At 53.4% G+C, this 19012-nt stretch overlaps 1 protein-coding gene across 1 annotated transcript in view; it reads right to left on the reverse strand.

Moving 5' to 3' along the window:
* The window catches only part of susd6 (sushi domain containing 6), a 77216-nt gene extending 58988 nt beyond the window's left edge, over positions 1–18228 (reverse strand). Inside the window, exon 1 of the mRNA XM_046291060.1 lies at positions 17971–18228. The gene's annotated coding sequence lies outside the window, so the exon portion shown is untranslated. The remainder of the gene's footprint in view (positions 1–17970) is intronic.
* Positions 18229–19012: the final 784 nt, after the last annotated feature.

Raw genomic sequence — 19012 nt, forward strand, 5'->3', positions numbered from 1 at the left:
ATCATCATCATCATCATCACACTTGCAATGCACTCTGGGATATTCTGTAGAGCTTTGTTGACGTAGATAAGGACAAGATGGCCCGCCTCTCTAACCAACAAACAAACAAAAACACACACAATCCACAACAACTGTCATATTGTGTTCAAAGAACCTCTTCAGGTGTAGCCGAGCTGTTTGCATAGCAGGGCTGCTGCCATATTTGTGAAGGGAAGCCGAAAGCAGAATGAGCTTGGTTACTTTCTCAAGCCTGAGAAAACACAAAGCAGCCTGATTGGTCTGTAGGAATAAGATGACCAGGAGTGTGAAGGGACATTTTTTTTTGTTTTACCTCGTGAATATATTGTGTGTAATCTATTTTCTGAGTCATTATTGATCTTTTACATTCCTAAAATGGTTTGACCTCGTATCTGCCTCCTCCAAGGTCTTCTCGTGTTGCCCTCTGCAGAGTAAGGTAGCGTGATCTAGGATGGCAGGATGGCACCACCACACGGCCTGCTACTGTAGATTGTCTGATATGAACACTGAATCACGTTAATGATTATAACTGTGTAATAAGACAGTCAAACTACTACCACCACGTAGCCTAGTCATCATACCACCACGTAGCCTAGTCATCATACCACCACGTAGCCTAGTCATCATACCACCACCACGTAGCCTAGTCATCATACCACCACCACGTAGCCTAGTCATCATCCCACCACCACGTAGCCTAGTCATCATACCACCACCACGTAGCCTAGTCATCATACCACCACCACGTAGCCTAGTCATCATACCACCACGTCGCCTAGTCATCATACCACCACGTAGCCTAGTCATCATACCACCACGTAGCCTAGTCATCATACCACCACGTAGCCTAGTCATCATACCACCACCACGTAGCCTAGTCATCATACCACCACGTAGCCTAGTCATCATACCACCACCACGTAGCCTAGTCATCATACCACCACCACGTAGCCTAGTCATCATACCACCACGTAGCCTAGTCATCATACCACCACGTAGCCTAGTCATCATACCACCACCACCACGTAGCCTAGTCATCATACCACCACCACGTAGCCTAGTCATCATACTACCACCACGTAGCCTAGTCATCATACCACCACCACATCGCCTAGTCATCATACTACCACCACGTAGCCTAGTCATCATACCACCACCACATCGCCTAGTCATCATACTACCACCACGTAGCCTAGTCATCATACCACCACCACATCGCCTAGTCATCATACTACCACCACGTAGCCTAGTCATCATACCACCACCACATCGCCTAGTCATCATACCACCACCACGTAGCCTAGTCATCACACAACCACCACCACCTCACCTAGTCATCATACAACCACCACCACCACCTCACCTAGTCATCATACAACCACCACCACCACCTCACCTAGTCATCATACAACCACCACCACCACCTCACCTAGTCATCATACAACCACCACCACCTCACCTAGTCATCATACAACCACCACCACGTCGCCTAGTCATCATACCACCACTATGTCGCCTAGTCATCATACCACCACTACGTCGCCTAGTAGTCGTACTGACACATAACCTAATATTGCTCTGCTCCTAACGCCCAGCCTTTCCGTTGAGCTCCGCTCTCAGTTGGCCCTTCAAGAAAGCATTGTAAGCATTGTTTTGGCCTTTGTCGTCTACATCTTCTTAAGGAACGTAACACAATGGCAATAGAAATGAATGTTTCCTGGTTTTATACTGTGAGCAACACCTTCAAAGTTTGAACAAACCGGCCTATCAACAGAACACTTCCTGAATCAAACAGTCTGGGCCCCAACAGAACACTTCCTGAATCAAACAGTCTGGACCCCAACAGAACACTTCCTGAATCAAACAGTCTGGGCCCCAACAGAACACTTCCTGAATCAAACAGTCTGGGCCCCAACAGAACACTTCCTGAATCAAACAGTCTGGGCCCCAACAGAACACTTCCTGAATCAAACAGTCTGGGCCCCAACAGAACACTTCCTGAATCAAACAGTCTGGGCCCCAACAGAACACTTCCTGAATCAAACAGTCTGGGCCCCAACAGAACACTTCCTGAATCAAACAGTCTGGGCCCCAACAGAACACTTCCTGAATCAAACAGTCTGGGCCCCAACAGAACACTTCCTGAATCAAACAGTCTGGGCCCCAACAGAACACTTCCTGAATCAAACAGTCTGGGCCCAAACAGAACACTTCCTGAATCAAACAGTCTGGGCCCCAACAGAACACTTCCTGAATCAAACAGTCTGAGCCCCAACAGAACACTTCCTGAATCAAACAGTCGGGGCCCCAACAGAACACTTCCTGAATCAAACAGTCTGGGCCCCAACAGAACACTTCCTGAATCAAACAGTCTGGGCCCCAACAGAACACTTCCTGAATCAAACAGTCTGGGCCCCAACAGAACACTTCCTGAATCAAACAGTCTGGGCCCCAACAGAACACTTCCTGAATCAAACAGTATGGGCCCCAACAGAACACGTCCTGAATCAAACAGTCTGGGTTTAACAGAACACTTCCTGAATCAAACAGTCTGGGCCCCAACAGAACACTTCCTGAATCAAACAGTCTGGGTTTAACAGAACACTTCCTGAATCAAACAGTCTGGGCCCCAACAGAACACTTCCTGAATCAAACAGTCTGGGCCCCAACAGAACACTTCCTGAATCAAACAGTCTGGGCCCCAACAGAACACTTCCTGAATCAAACAGTCTGGGCCCCAACAGAACACTTCCTGAATCAAACAGTCTGGGCCCCAACAGAACACTTCCTGAATCAAACAGTCTGGGCCCCAACAGAACACTTCCTGAATCAAACAGTCTGGGCCCCAACAGAACACTTCCTGAATCAAACAGTCTGGGCCCCAACAGAACACTTCCTGAATCAAACAGTCTGGGCCCCAACAGAACACTTCCTGAATCAAACAGTCTGGGCCCCAACAGAACACTTCCTGAATCAAACAGTCTGGGCCCCAACAGAACACTTCCTGAATCAAACAGTCTGGGCCCCAACAGAACACTTCCTGAATCAAACAGTCTGGGCCCAAACAGAACACTTCCTGAATCAAACAGTCTGGGCCCCAGACCTACAATACAACTGCCAATGAAACGGATATGTCACTGGAAAGAAATTGGTACAAAAACCAAAATAATTAATTTAGCCTAGTTGTCTAGAATTGGTGCCCGCAACTGATGTGATTCTGGATGTTGTGTCATAGATGAGTAAGTTAATTCTATAACTCATGTAATCTCGTGACAGACGAAACAGACTATCTAGTCCGCGAGCAGGTGAGATTTGGTTCTGGGTGCCCAAAATTACAACCCATGTTCCTGAATATCAAATTGAATCCTCAGAAGAAATAAACATGGTCCCTGGTCAGCGCATGGTGAGGTCAGTACAGTGTTTTCAGTCTGAAATATGATGGCCTGCTTGTAGCTTCTAACATCTCGGTCCTGTCCCATATGACTACTCTATTCCCTATATAGGCTAGTGCACGAATTTTGACCACGGCCTATAGGCCTCTGGTCAAAAGTAGCACATTATATAGGGAAAGTAGTGCACTGTATAGGGAATAGGCTACCATTTGGGACACAGACCCTTGTGTCTGGTTAAGGGGGAAAAGCTCTCAGTACTAATCTACTATCACATGAATGCTGCTGTAAGTGAGTTCTACTCTACTGTCACCTGAATGCTGCTGTAAGTGAGTTCTACTCTACTGTCACCTGAATGCTGCTGTAAGTGAGTTCTACTCTACTGTCACCTGAATGCTGCTGTAAGTGAGTTCTACTCTACTGTCACCTGAATGCTGCTGTAAGTGAGTCCTACTCTACTGTCACCTGAATGCCGCTGTAAGTGAGTCCTACTCTACTGTCACCTGAATGCTGCTGTAAGTGAGTTCTACTCTACTGTCACATGAATGCTGCTGTAAGTAGGTTCTACTCTACTGTCACCTGAATGCTGCTGTAAGTGAGTTCTACTCTACTGTCACCTGAATGCTGCTGTAAGTGAGTTCTACTCTACTGTCACCTGAATGCTGCTGTAAGTGAGTTCTACTCTACTGTCACCTGAATGCTGCTGTAAGTGAGTTCTACTCTACTGTCACCTGAATGCTGCTGTAAGTGAGTCCTACTCTACTGTCACCTGAATGCTGCTGTAAGTGAGTTCTACTCTACTGTCACCTGAATGCTGCTGTAAGTGAGTTCTACTCTACTGTCACCTGAATGCTGCTGTAAGTGAGTTCTACTCTACTGTCACATGAATGCTGCTGTAAGTGAGTTCTACTCTACTGTCACGTGAATGCTGCTGTAAGTGAGTTCTACTGTACTGTCACCTGAATGCTGCTGTAAGTGAGTTCTACTCTACCATCACATGAATGCTGCTGTAAGTGAGTTCTACTCTACTGTCACCTGAATGCTGCTGTAAGTGAGTCCTACTCTACTGTCACCTGAATGCCGCTGTAAGTGAGTTCTACTCTACTGTCACCTGAATGCTGCTGTAAGTGAGTTCTACTCTACTGTCACATGAATGCTGCTGTAAGTGAGTTCTACTCTACTGTCACCTGAATGCTGCTGTAAGTGAGTTCTACTCTACTGTCACCTGAATGCTGCTGTAAGTGAGTTCTACTCTACTGTCACCTGAATGCTGCTGTAAGTGAGTTCTACTCTACTGTCACCTGAAATCGCTCTGGATAAGAGCGTCTGCTAAATGACTTAAATGTAAATGAATGCTGCTGTAAGTGAGTTCTACTCTACTGTCACCTGAATGCTGCTGTAAGTGAGTCCTACTCTACTGTCACCTGAATGCTGCTGTAAGTGAGTTCTACTCTACTGTCACCTGAATGCTGCTGTAAGTGAGTCCTACTCTACTGTCACCTGAATGCTGCTGTAAGTGAGTTCTACTCTACTATCACCTGAATGCTGCTGTAAGTGAGTCCTACTCCACTGTCACATGATTGCTGATTGCTGCTGTAAATCAGATTACAAGGTCAGTAAAATCCCGGTGGAAATTGGGTCTAATGTCAAAGAGCTTTTTGAAAAAAGGAACATTCTTAATGTGCTGTTCTCCTCAACTCCTCCCTCAGAGAAAAGTGGGCCTGATGTTTGTCAACAACATGAGGTATCCTTATCTTGTTCACCAGTCAGTCATGTGAGCCTAATGTATATTGGCACAACACGCCTAAGGATCTCAACTTCTGAAGGAGGGAGGGAAATAGAGGATAGAGGGATGGGAGGGGAGTGAGAGAGACTTGGGGAAGAAAAACTCCTCCACTCCAACGTGCTGTGGTTTCCCTGCTGCCCATGGCTCTTAGAGCACAAAGACAGAAGGGGGAGAGAGAGAGCAGGGGAGAGAAAGCAGGGGAGAGAGAGAGAGCAGGGGAGAGAGAGCAGGGGAGAGAAAGCAGGGGAGAGAGAGAGCAGGGAGAGAAAGCAGGGGAGAGAAAGCAGAGCAGGGGAGAGAGAGGGGAGAGAGAGCAAGGGGGAGAGAAAGCAGCAGGGAGAGAGAGAGCAGGGGAGAGAAAGCAGGGGAGAGAGAGAGCAGGGGAGAGAAAGCAGGGGAGAGAAAGCAGGGGAGAGAGAGAGCAAGGGAGAGAAAGCAGGGGAGAGAGAGAGCAGGGGAGAGAAAGCAGGGGAGAGAGAGAGCAAGGGAGAGAAAGCAGGGGAGAGAGAGAGCAGGGGAGATAAAGCAGGGGAGAGAGAGAGAGCAGGGGAGAGAAAGCAGGGTAGAGAGAGAGCAGGGGAGAGAAAGCAGGGGAGAGAGAGAGCAAGGGAGAGAAAGCAGGGGAGAGAGAGAGCAGGGGAGATAAAGCAGGGGAGAGAGAGAGAGCAGGGGAGAGAAAGCAGGGGAGAGAGAGAGCAAGGGAGAGAAAGCAGGGGAGAGAGAGAGAGCAGGGGAGAGAAAGCAGGGGAGAGCGAGAGAGCAGGGGAGAGAGAGCAGGGGAGAGAAAGCAGGGGAGAGAGAAAGCAGGAGAGAGGGAGAGCAGGGGAGAGAAAGCAGGGGAGAGAGAGAGCAAGGGAGAGAAAGCAGGGGAGAGAGAGAGCAGGGGAGAGAAAGCAGGGGAGAGAGAGAGCAAGGGAGATAAAGCAGGGGAGAGAGAGAGAGCAGGGGAGAGAAAGCAGGGGAGAGCGAGAGAGCAGGGGAGAGCGAGAGAGCAGGGGAGAGAAAGCAGGGGAGAGAGAGAGCAGGGGAGAGAGAGAGCAGGGGAGAGAAAGCAGGGGAGAGAAAGCAGGGGAGAGAGAGAGAGCAGGGGAGAGAGAGCAGGGGAGAGAGAGAGCAAGGGAGAGAAAGCAGGGGAGAGAGAGAGCAGGGGAGATAAAGCAGGGGAGAGAGAGAGAGCAGGGGAGAGAAAGCAGGGGAGAGCGAGAGTGCAGGGGAGAGAGAGCAGGGGAGAGAAAGCAGGGGAGAGAGAGAGCAGGGGAGAGAGAGCAGGGGAGAGAGAGAGAGCAGGGGAGAGAGAGAGCAGGGGAGAGAGAGCAGGGGAGAGAGAGAGCAGGGGAGAGAAAGCAGGGGAGAGATAGAGCAGGCGAGAGAAAGCAGGGGAGAGATAGAGCAGGCGAGAGAAAGCAGGGGAGAGATAGAGCAGGCGAGAGAAAGCAGGGGAGAGCGAGAGAGCAGGGGAGAGAGAGAGAGCAGGGGAGAGAGAGCAGGGGAGAGCGAGAGCAGGGGAGAGAAAGCAGGGGAGAGCGAGAGCAGGGGAGAGAGAGAGAGCAGGGGAGAGAGAGAGAGCAGGGGAGAGAGAGAGCAGGCAGGGGAGAGAGAGAGAGCATGGGAGAGAGAGAGCAGGGGAGAGAAAGCAGGAGTGAGCGAGAGAGCATGGGAGAGAGAGCAGGGGAGAGAGAGAGAGCAGGGGAGAGAGAGCAAGCAGGGGAGAGCGAGAGAGCAGGGGAGAGAGAGAGAGCAGGGGAGAGAGAGAGCAGGCAGGACAGAGAGCACAGGCAGGAGAGAGAAAGCAGGGGAGAGAGAGAGCAGGGGAGAGAGAGAGCAGGGGAGAGCGAGAGCACACAGGGGAGAGAGAGCAGGGGAGAGAGAGCAGGGGAGAGAGAGCAGGGGAGAGAGAGAGAGAGCAGGGGAGAGAGAGCAGGGGAGAGAGAGAGAGCAGGGGAGGGAGAGAGCAGGCAGGGGAGAGAGAGCAGGGGAAAGAAAGCAGGGAAGAGAGAGAGCAGGGAGAGAAAGCAGGGGAGAGCGAGAGCAGGCAGGGGAGAGAAAGCAGGGGAGAGCGAGAGAGCAGGGGAGAGAGAGAGCAGGCAGGGGAGAGCGAGAGAGCAGGGGAGAGAGAGAGAGCAGGGGAGAGAGAGAGAGAGCAGGGGAGAGAGAGAGCAGGCAGGACAGAGAGCACAGGCAGGAGAGAGAGAGCAGGGGAGAGAGAGAGCAGGGGAGAGAGAGAGCAGGGGAGAGCGAGAGCAGACAGGGGAGAGAGAGCAGGGGAGAGAGAGAGCAGGGGAGAGAGAGAGCAGGGGAGAGAGAGAGAGCAGGGGAGAGAGAGCAGGGGAGAGAGAGAGCAGGGGAGAGAGAGAGCAGGGGAGGGAGAGAGCAGGCAGGGGAGAGAGAGAGAAGGGGAAAGAAAGCAGGGGAGAGATAGAGAGCAGGGGAGAGAGAGCAGGGGAGAGAGAGCAGGGGAGTGAGAGAGCAGGGGAGAGAAAGCAGGGGAGAGCGAGAGCAGGGGAGAGAAAGCAGGGGAGAGCGAGAGCAGGGGATGGCGAGAGCAGGGGAGAGAGAGAGCAGGGGAGAGAGAGAGCAGGCAGGACAGAGAGCACAGGCAGGAGAGAGAGAGCAGGGGAGAGAGAGAGCAGGGGAAAGAAAGCAGGGGAGAGAGAGAGCAGGGGAAATAAAGCAGGGGAGAGAAAGCAGGGGAGAGAAAGCAGGGGAGAGCGAGAGCAGGCAGGGGAGAGAGAGCAGGGGAGAGAGGGAGCAGGGGAGAGAGAGAGCAGGGGAGAGAGAGCAGGGGATGGAGAGAGAGCAGGGGAGAGAGAGCAGGGGAGAGAGAGAGAGCAGGGGAGAGAGAGAGCAGGCAGGGGAGAGAGAGCAGGGGAGAGAGAGAGAGCAGGGGAGAGAAAGCAGGAGTGAGCGAGAGAGCATGGGAGAGAGAGCAAGCAGGGGAGAGAGAGCAAGCAGGGGAGAGCGAGAGAGCAGGGGAGAGAGAGAGAGCAGGGGAGAGAGAGAGCAGGCAGGACAGAGAGCACAGGCAGGAGAGAGAAAGCAGGGGAGAGAGAGAGCAGGGGAGAGAGAGAGCAGGGGAGAGCGAGAGCACACAGGGGAGAGAGAGCAGGGGAGAGAGAGCAGGGGAGAGAGAGCAGGGGAGAGAGAGAGAGAGCAGGGGAGAGAGAGCAGGGGAGAGAGAGAGAGCAGGGGAGAGCGAGAGCACACAGGGGAGAGAGAGCAGGGGAGAGAGAGCAGGGGAGAGAGAGCAGGGGAGAGAGAGAGAGAGCAGGGGAGAGAGAGCAGGGGAGAGAGAGAGAGCAGGGGAGGGAGAGAGCAGGCAGGGGAGAGAGAGAGCAGGGGAAAGAAAGCAGGGAAGAGAGAGAGCAGGGGAGAGAAAGCAGGGGAGAGCGAGAGCAGGCAGGGGAGAGAAAGCAGGGGAGAGCGAGAGAGCAGGGGAGAGAGAGAGCAGGCAGGGGAGAGCGAGAGAGCAGGGGAGAGAGAGAGAGCAGGGGAGAGAGAGAGAGAGCAGGGGAGAGAGAGAGCAGGCAGGACAGAGAGCACAGGCAGGAGAGAGGGAGCAGGGGAGAGAGAGAGCAGGGAGAGAGAGGAGGGGGAGAGAGAGACAGGGGAGGAGAGCAGGGAGAGAGAGAGACAGGGGAGAGAGAGCAGGGGGAGAGAGAGAGCAGGGGGAGAGAGAGCAGGGGAGAGGGAGCAGGGGAGAGAGAGAGCAGGGGAGAGAGAGAGCAGGGGAGAGAGAGAGCAGGGGGGAGAGAGAGAGCAGGGGAGAGAGAGAGCAGGGAGGGAGAGAGCAGGGGAGAGAGAGAGCAGCAGGGGAGAGAGAGAGCAGGGGAGAGAGAGAGAAGGGGAAAGAAAGCAGGGGAGAGATAGAGAGCAGGGGAGAGAGAGCAGGGGAGAGAGAGCAGGGGAGAGAGAGAGCAGGGGAGAGAAAGCAGGGGAGAGCGAGAGCAGGGAGAGAAAGCAGGGGAGAGCGAGAGCAGGGAGAGCGAGAGCAGGGGAGAGAGAGAGGGGGGAGAGAGAGAGCAGGCAGGACAGAGAGCACAGGCAGGAGAGAGAGAGCAGGGGAGAGAGAGAGCAGGGGAAAGAAAGCAGGGGAGAGAGAGAGCAGGGGAAATAAAGCAGGGGAGAGAAAGCAGGGAGAGAAAGCAGGGGAGAGCGAGAGCAGGCAGGGGAGAGAGAGCAGGGGAGAGAGGGAGCAGGGGAGAGAGAGAGCAGGGGAGAGAGAGCAGGGGATGGAGAGAGAGCAGGGGAGAGAGAGCAGGGAGAGAGAGAGAGCAGGGGAGAGAGAGAGCAGGCAGGGGAGAGAGAGCAGGGGAGAGAGAGAGAGCAGGGGAGAGAGAGAGCAGGCAGGAGAGAGAGAGCAGGTGAGAGAGAGAGTAGGGGAGAGAGAGAGAGTAGGGGAGAGAGAGAGCAGGAGAGAGAGTAGGGGAGAGAGAGAGCAGGAGAGAGAGTAGGGGAGAGGGAGAGTAGGGGAGAGAGAGAGCAGGGGAGAGAGAGAGAGTAGGGGAGAGAGAGAGTAGGGGGAGAGCAGGCAGGAGAGAGAGTAGGGGAGAGAGAGAGTAGGGGAGAGCAGGGGAGAGAGAGTAGGGGAGAGAGAGAGTAGGGGGAGAGAGAGAGTAGGGGGGAGAGAGAGCAGGGGGAGAGAGAGTAGGGAGAGCAGGCAGGGGAGAGAGTAGGGGAGAGAGAGAGTAGGAGAGAGCAGGGGAGAGAGAGAGTAGGGGAGAGCAGGCAGGAGAGAGAGTAGGGGAGAGCAGGGGAGAGAGAGAGTAGGGGAGAGCAGGCAGGAGAGAGAGTAGGGGAGAGTAGGGGAGAGAGAGAGTAGGGGAGAGAGAGAGTAGGGGGAGAGAGAGCAGGGGGAGAGAGAGTAGGGGAGACAGAGAGAGCAGGGGAGAGAGAGAGTAGGGGAGAGAGAGAGTAGGGGGAGAGAGAGAGTAGGGAGAGAGAGAGAGAGAGAGCAGGGGGGAGAGAGAGTAGGGGAGAGCAGGCAGGAGAGAGAGTAGGGGAGAGAGAGTAGGGGGAGAGAGAGAGAGAGCAGGCAGGAGAGAGAGAGAGAGCAGGAGAGAGAGAGCAGGCAGGAGAGCGCATGCAGGAGAGAGAGAGCAGGGGAGAGGGAGAGTAGGGGGAGAGAGAGAGCAGGGAGAGAGAGAGTAGGGGAGAGAGAGAGTAGGGGAGAGCAGGCAGGAGAGAGAGTAGGGGAGAGAGAGAGTAGGGGAGAGCAGGGGAGAGAGAGTAGGGGAGAGAGAGAGTAGGGGAGAGAGAGAGTAGGGGGGAGAGAGAGCAGGGGGGAGAGAGAGTAGGGGAGAGCAGGCAGGAGAGAGAGTAGGGGAGAGAGAGAGTAGGAGAGAGCAGGGGAGAGAGAGAGTAGGGGAGAGCAGGCAGGAGAGAGAGTAGGGGAGAGCAGGGGAGAGAGAGAGTAGGGGAGAGCAGGCAGGAGAGAGAGTAGGGGAGAGTAGGGGAGAGAGAGAGTAGGGGAGAGAGAGAGTAGGGGGGAGAGAGAGCAGGGGGGAGAGAGAGTAGGGGAGACAGAGAGAGCAGGCAGGAGAGAGAGAGCAGGCAGGGGAGAGAGAGCAGGAGAGAGAGAGCAGGCAGGAGAGAGAGAGCAGGCAGGAGAGAGAGCGCATGCAGGAGAGAGAACGCAGGCAGGAGAGAGAGCAGGAGAGAGAGAGCAGGGGAAAGAAAGCAGGGGAGAGAGAGAGCAGGGGAAATAAAGCAGGGGAGAGAAAGCAGGGGAGAGAAAGCAGGGGAGAGCGAGAGCAGGCAGGGGAGAGAGAGCAGGGGAGAGAGGGAGCAGGGGAGAGAGAGAGCAGGGGAGAGAGAGCAGGGGATGGAGAGAGCAGGGGAGAGAGAGCAGGGGATGGAGAGAGAGCAGGGGAGTGAGAGCAGGGGAGAGAGAGAGAGCAGGGGAGAGAGAGAGCAGGCAGGGGAGAGAGAGCAGGGGAGAGAGAGAGAGCAGGGGAGAGAGAGAGCAGGCAGGAGAGAGAGCATGAGAGAGAGCAGGCAGGAAAGAGAGAGCAGGCAGGAGAGAGAGAGCAGGCAGGAGAGAGAGAGCAGGCAGGAGAGAGAGAGCAGGCAGGAGAGCGCATGCAGGAGAGAGAGAGCAGGGGAGAGAGAGAGTAGGGGAGAGAGATAGTAGGGGAGAGAGAGAGCAGGAGAGAGAGTAGGGGAGAGAGAGAGTAGGGGGAGAGAGAGAGTAGGGGGGAGAGAGAGAGAGAGAGCAGGGGGAGAGAGAGTAGGGGAGAGCAGGCAGGAGAGAGTAGGGGAGAGAGAGTAGGGGAGAGAGAGAGAGCAGGGGAGAGAGAGAGTAGGGGAGAGAGAGAGAGCAGGCAGGAGAGAGAGAGCAGGCAGGGGAGCGAGAGCAGGCAGGAGAGAGAGAGCAGGAGAGAGAGAGCAGGCAGGAGAGAGAGAGCAGGCAGGAGAGAGAGCGCAGGAAGGAGAGAGAGCAGGAAGGAGAGAGAGAGCAGGAGAGAGAGCAGGCAGGAGAGAGAGAGCAGGCAAGAGAGAGCGAGCAGGCAGGAGAGAGAGAGCAGGAGAGAGAGAGAGCAGGAGAGAGAGCAGGCAGGAGACAGAGCATGAGAGAGAGCAGGCAGGAGAGAGAGCAGGGGAGAGAGAGAGTAGGGGAGAGAGAGAGTAGGGGAGAGAGAGAGCAGGAGAGAGAGTAGGGGAGAGAGAGAGTAGGGGAGAGAGAGCAGGAGAGAGAGTAGGGGAGAGAGAGAGTAGGGGAGAGAGAGAGTAGGGGAAAGAGAGAGAGAGAGCAGGGGAGAGAGAGAGCAGGAGAGAGAGAGAGCAGGCAGGAGAGAGAGAGCAGGCAGGAGAGAGAGCGCATGCAGGAGAGAGAGCGCAGGCAGGAGAGAGAGCAGGAGAGAGAGAGCAGGGGAGAGAGAGAGTAGGGGAGAGAGAGAGTAGGGGAGAGAGAGAGCAGGAGAGAGAGTAGGGGAGAGAGAGAGTAGGGGAGAGAGAGCAGGAGAGAGAGTAGGGGAGAGAGAGAGTAGGGGAGAGAGAGAGTAGGTGAGAGAGAGAGAGAGAGCAGGGGAGAGAGAGAGTAGGGGAGAGCAGGCAGGAGAGAGAGTAGGGGAGAGAGAGTAGGGGAGAGAGAGAGAGAGCAGGGGAGAGAGAGAGTAGGGAAGAGAGAGAGAGCAGGCAGGAGAGAGAGAGCAGGCAGGGGAGCGAGAGCAGGCAGGAGAGAGAGAGCAGGAGAGAGAGAGAGCAGGCAGGAGAGAGAGAGCAGGCAGGAGAGAGAGCGCAGGAAGGAGAGAGAGCAGGAGAGAGAGAGAGCAGGGAGAGAGAGAGAGTAGGGGAGAGAGAGAGTAGGGGAGAGAGAGAGAGCAGGAGAGAGAGTAGGGGAGAGAGAGAGTAGGGGAGAGAGAGAGTAGGGGAGAGAGAGAGTAGGGGAGAGAGAGAGAGAGAGCAGGGGGGAGAGAGAGTAGGGGAGAGCAGGCAGGAGAGAGAGTAGGGGAGAGAGAGAGTAGGGGAGAGAGAGTAGGGGAGAGAGAGAGAGAGCAGGGGAGAGAGAGAGTAGGGGAGAGAGAGAGAGCAGGCAGGAGAGAGAGAGCAGGCAGGAGAGAGAGAGCAGGAGAGAGAGAGAGCAGGCAGGAGAGAGAGAGCAGGCAGGAGAGAGAGCGCAGGAAGGAGAGAGAGCAGGAAGGAGAGAGAGAGCAGGAGAGAGAGAGCAGGCAGGAGAGAGAGAGCAGGCAAGAGAGAGCGAGCAGGCAGGAGAGAGAGAGCAGGAGAGAGAGAGAGCAGGAGAGAGAGCAGGCAGGAGACAGAGCATGAGAGAGAGCAGGCAGGAGAGAGAGCAGGGGAGAGAGAGAGTAGGGGAGAGAGAGAGTAGGGGAGAGAGAGAGCAGGAGAGAGAGTAGGGGAGAGAGAGAGTAGGGGAGAGAGAGCAGGAGAGAGAGTAGGGGAGAGAGAGAGTAGGGGAGAGAGAGAGTAGGGGAAAGAGAGAGAGAGAGCAGGGGAGAGAGAGAGCAGGAGAGAGAGAGAGCAGGCAGGAGAGAGAGAGCAGGCAGGAGAGAGAGAGCAGGCAGGAGAGAGAGCGCATGCAGGAGAGAGAGAGTAGGGGAGAGAGAGAGAGTAGGGGAAAGAGAGAGAGAGAGCAGGGGAGAGAGAGAGCAGGAGAGAGAGAGAGCAGGCAGGAGAGAGAGAGCAGGCAGGAGAGCGCATGCAGGAGAGAGAGCGCAGGCAGGAGAGAGAGCAGGAGAGAGAGAGCAGGGGAGAGAGAGAGTAGGGGAGAGAGAGAGTAGGGGAGAGAGAGAGCAGGAGAGAGAGTAGGGGAGAGAGAGAGTAGGGGAGAGAGAGCAGGAGAGAGAGTAGGGGAGAGAGAGAGTAGGGGAGAGAGAGAGTAGGTGAGAGAGAGAGAGAGAGTAGGTGAGAGAGAGAGAGAGAGAGAGCAGGGGAGAGAGAGAGTAGGGGAGAGCAGGCAGGAGAGAGAGTAGGGGAGAGAGAGTAGGGGAGAGAGAGAGAGAGCAGGGGAGAGAGAGAGTAGGGAAGAGAGAGAGAGCAGGCAGGAGAGAGAGAGCAGGCAGGGGAGCGAGAGCAGGCAGGAGAGAGAGAGCAGGAGAGAGAGAGAGCAGGCAGGAGAGAGAGAGCAGGCAGGAGAGAGAGCGCAGGAAGGAGAGAGAGAGCAGGAGAGAGAGAGAGCAGGAGAGAGAGAGAGCAGGAGAGAGAGAGCAGGCAGGGGAGCGAGAGCAGGCAGGAGAGAGAGAGCAGGCAGGAGAGAGAGAACAGGCAGGAGAGAGAGAGCAGGCAGGAGAGAGAGCGCAGGAAGGAGAGAGAGCAGGAAGGAGAGAGAGAGCAGGAGAGAGAGAGCAGGCAGGAGAGAGAGAGCAGGCAAGAGAGAGCGAGCAGGCAGGAGAGAGAGAGCAGGAGAGAGAGAGAGCAGGAGAGAGAGCAGGCAGGAGACAGAGCATGAGAGAGAGCAGGCAGGAAAGAGAGAACAGGCGAGAGAGAGAGAGCAGGCAGGAGAGAGAGAGCAGGCAGGAGAGAGAGAGCAGGCAGGAGAGAGAGAGCAGGCAGGAGAGAGAGAGAGAGCAGGGGAGAGAGAGAGAAAGAGAGAAAGAGAGAGAGAGAGAGAGCAGGAGAGAGAGAGAGGGGGAGAGCAGGCAGGAGACAAAGATCAGGAGAGAGAGAAAGAGCAGGGGAGAGAGAGAGCAGGGGAGAGAGAGAGAGCGAGCGCAGGGGGGGAGAGAGAGAGAGCTCAGGGGATAGAGCGAGAGCGCGAGAGAGAGAGCACAGGGGGGAGAGAGAGCAGGAGAGAGAGTAGGGGAGAGAGAGAGTAGGGGAGAGAGAGTAGGGGAAAGAGACAGAGAGAGCAGGGGAGAGAGAGAGCAGGAGAGAGAGAGAGCAGGCAGGAGAGAGAGAGCAGGCAGGAGAGAGAGCGCATGCAGGAGAGAGAGAGTAGGGGAGAGAGAGAGAGTAGGGGAAAGAGAGAGAGAGAGCAGGGGAGAGAGAGAGCAGGAGAGAGAGAGAGCAGGCAGGAGAGAGAGAGCAGGCAGGAGAGCGCATGCAGGAGAGAGAGCGCAGGCAGGAGAGAGAGCAGGAGAGAGAGAGCAGGGGAGAGAGAGAGTAGGGGAGAGAGAGAGCAGGAGAGAGAGTAGGGGAGAGAGAGCAGGGGAGAGAGAGCAGGAGAGAGAGTAGGGGAGAGAGAGAGTAGGGGAGAGAGAGAGTAGGTGAGAGAGAGAGAGAGCAGGGGAGAGAGAGAGTAGGGGAGAGCAGGCAGGAGAGAGAGTAGGGGAGAGAGAGTAGGGGAGAGAGAGAGAGAGCAGGGGAGAGAGAGAGTAGGGAAGAGAGAGAGAGCAGGCAGGAGAGAGAGAGCAGGCAGGGGAGCGAGAGCAGGCAGGAGAGAGAGAGCAGGAGAGAGAGAGAGCAGGCAGGAGAGAGAGAGCAGGCAGGAGAGAGAGCGCAGGAAGGAGAGAGAGCAGGAAGGAGAGAGAGAGCAGGAGAGAGAGAGCAGGCAGGAGAGAGAGAGCAGGCAAGAGAGAGCGAGCAGGCAGGAGAGAGAGAGCAGGAGAGAGAGAGAGCAGGGAGAGAGAGAGCAGGAGAGAGAGAGCAGGCAGGGGAGCGAGAGCAGGCAGGAGAGAGAGAGCAGGAGAGAGAGAGCAGGCAGGAGAGAGAGAGCAGGCAGGAGAGAGAGCGCAGGAAGGAGAGAGAGCAGGAAGGAGAGAGAGAGCAGGAGAGAGAGAGCAGGCAGGAGAGAGAGAGCAGGCAAGAGAGAGCGAGCAGGCAGGAGAGAGAGAGCAGGAGAGAGAGAGAGCAGGAGAGAGAGCAGGCAGGAGACAGAGCATGAGAGAGAGCAGGCAGGAAAGAGAGAACAGGCGAGAGAGAGAGAGCAGGCAGGAGAGAGAGAGCAGGCAGGAGAGAGAGAGCAGGCAGGAGAGAGAGAGCAGGCAGGAGAGAGAGAGAGAGCAGGGGAGAGAGAGAGAAAGAGAGAAAGAGAGAGAGAGAGAGAGAGAGCAGGAGAGAGAGAGAGGGAGAGCAGGCAGGAGACAAAGATCAGGAGAGAGAGAAAGAGCAGGGGAGAGAGAGAGCAGGGGAGAGAGAGAGAGCGAGCGCAGGGGGGAGAGAGAGAGCTCAGGGGATAGAGAGAGAGCGCGAGAGAGAGAGCACAGGGGGAGAGAGAGAGAGCTCAGGGGAGAGAGAGAGAGAGAGCGAGAGCACAGGGGGGAGAGAGCTCAGGGGAGAGAGAGAGAGAGCGAGAGCACAGGGGGGAGAGAGAGAGAGAGAGAGAGAGAGAGAGAGAGAGAGAGAGAGAGAGAGAGAGAGAGAGAGAGAGAGAGCCAGGGGAGAGAAGGCATGTGTCTGGAGCTCAAAGAGAGCAGGGAGGAGAGAGGGAGCGAAGGCATGTGTCTGGGAACAGAGCACTCAGTGTGCCAGGGAACAGCCGTGAAGAGATTGCCATCTGATAGGCCTGACTAATGCCTTAAGTTCAGCCCTCTACTCTGATGGAGCTGCCTAGAGCCAGGCTGGGGCTGAGAGGAGAGAACCCAGATTGAGGCATAGAGAAAGAGGCATAAGAGTGAAACGAGAGAGGGGGCCTTCGTATGGAGAGAGAGACAGCATTGGGAGGGGGAGAAAGAGAAGGAGCAGAGAGGAAGAGGCAACCACCAAATATCTATCCATGAAAATAAGCCTAAGTGAGGAATATTTTATAGAGGTTTTACTCCACCCAGAATCTGTCCACCAACATTTTTGTATGAGGTCAATGAGTGAGTGTCATATTTGGTCAACAAAATGTTTTGTTGCTAATTTGAAACAATATATATTCTACCAAATAAGCATCACTTTGCCCATCCCTGCTCTCTGCTGCCTGCTGTACACGAGAGGGGTGATGTACTTCTTCTGAGATTTCAAAACTGATTTGTTGCTTATCAAATTCTACTTGCCTACTTTGTTGTCTTAATTGCTCTGTAATGATAAATTATTTTAACTGGGTTGTGATATAACCACAATATGTAAGTCTACCGCTTAAACTAAACATGAACAGATATACACTAATCTATTAACTGCGCCTAGCAGACTTGGCAAAATGTAAATATAGAACGTCCTCGTACTAGTACAGCTGACGCTGAATCGACACGAGTCACACGCGTTAACACGTGCAACTGTACTGCCAGCTAAACAGAGTGCAGTGCGCATGCCCGAACGACTGTACAGACATCTACATACATTCCTCGGTGTCCACATCACACACACACACACACACACACACACACACACACACACACACACACACACACACACACACACACACACACACACACACACACACACACACACACACACACACACACACACACACACACACACACACACACACACACACACACACACACACACACATTGATACAATGTAATCTACTGAACATTCGGATTTATTGCAACAATGTATCACTAAAAGCGCTAAGATTACAACAATCACACACTGTAGGTTGAAATGCATTGCTAGTGATGTGCTGGCATGTCAGGACATGTCAACATGTAAAACGGTTGGGAAATATGACCGAGAGACAATATCACAGCCCTAACGTTACCACAATATAGGTTACAGCTGTAACTGGACAACTAGATAATACCTGATCTTCTGTGTAAAACGGATGATCACGTTTATTAGACATAAGGTTAATGTAACAACAAGGAGCAATGGCCAACTTGTATAATCACATAGTTATGTATTTTACGAACTGGTTATCGGTCACTTTTTATGGTCCGACCGGTAGATATACGTATTATGGTATCTAGTTTACTGGGCATTGTAACCCCGGCTAATCATCCACAACACAACGGGGGTCCTTCCTCATTACAATGGTCCTTGGCCGATCTTTCTATCTCTGTTGTGGCAAAAGACACACTGACTGACATGTCATTGTTAGTTTACAAACACTGAACATCTTTTGAAGGTTCAAATCGCCCGAAAGATCTGATAGCCTAGAAAATTACAGATCAACACAAAAATCCAAAGTTCAAACCCGCTAACTAGTAACTAGATCTTACATTAGCTAGACAACCTAGTCCCCTAGGACATTGTTGAGCTCACATAGAAGGTTAGTAGTAACTTAGTTATTAACAGACAGATGTTGGCACAAAACAAAAAGACAAAAACTATTAACAAGTAACATTTGTTTCTGTTTTTCACTGGTTACAAAACATAGAAAATAGGCCTAAACCAAGCAATAGGCCAACATCAGAATATAATACTGACAGAGAGAGAGAACCGAACAGCGCCAGTCTGCAGCACAAGCCAGACAGATGCTTACCGGTAGCTGGAGACAAACAGAAGACACTTACCAACGAAAAGCCTAAATGCCTTCAAGCCCTCCTCTTCGTTCTCACTGTCGGGACATGGACTCAAATCATTCAAATAGACAAGACTATTCTCCAAAATGTTAGGTTAAGTGCGAAATGGCTTATTTTTGTATGGTATTTTGTCGTTTCCTTCGCTTTGTCCCAAAAGCTAACCGGTTTCGTTCTTCTCAGTGTGAGGTAAGCGGAAACACACCAGCCGCCTCGCTTTCGCACCGTGTCCATGGGAAACAGTAGTCGAGACCGCAGTCAGGCAAATGACTGTATATATAAATGAATGATAGAGGCCTCTAGTGGCCAAAAGCACGTATTAGCATGGGAAGCGCCATTGAGGGCTTCCACCATTTTAATGTAGCCAACTGGATGGGACGGACTTCCAACTTCATTGTCAGATCCCTCCTGGTGGACCCGGTCGGAGTCATGTCCAACCAGGTCATCAGGAGGATTCAGCCAATGGCGAAGAAGAAAATTGACCACTTGAGAAAACCAGCTGAAAGCTCCAATCACTGCAAAGGGTTATTCTACAAATTATTGACTCAAGGGTGGTTAGAGCGTTGGACTAGTAACCGGAAGGTTGCAAGTTCAAACCCCCGAGCTGAAAAGGTACAAATCTGTCGTCCTGTCCCTGAACAGGCAGTTAACCCACTGTTCCTAGACTGTCATTGAAAATAAGAATTTGTTCTTAACTGACTTGCCTGGTAAAATAAAAAAATAAACTTACAGTACCAGTCAAAAGTTTGGACACACCTACTCATTCCAGGGTTCTTATTTATGTAGACTATTTTCTACATTGTAGAATAATGGTGAGGGGATCAACATGATGAAATAACACATATGGAATCACATAGTAACCAAAAAAGTGTTAAACAAATCCAAATATATTTTATATTTGAGATTCTTCAAAGTAGCCACCCTTTGCCTTGGTGACAGCTTTGCACACTCTTGGCATGGTCTCAATCAGCTTCATGACGAAATGCTTTTCCAAAAGTCTGTAAGGAGTTCCCACATATGATGAGCAATTGTTGCC

The sequence above is a fragment of the Oncorhynchus gorbuscha genome, linkage group LG12 (genome assembly GCF_021184085.1).
Source record: "Oncorhynchus gorbuscha isolate QuinsamMale2020 ecotype Even-year linkage group LG12, OgorEven_v1.0, whole genome shotgun sequence".
NCBI classification, from domain to species: Eukaryota; Metazoa; Chordata; class Actinopteri; order Salmoniformes; family Salmonidae; genus Oncorhynchus; species Oncorhynchus gorbuscha.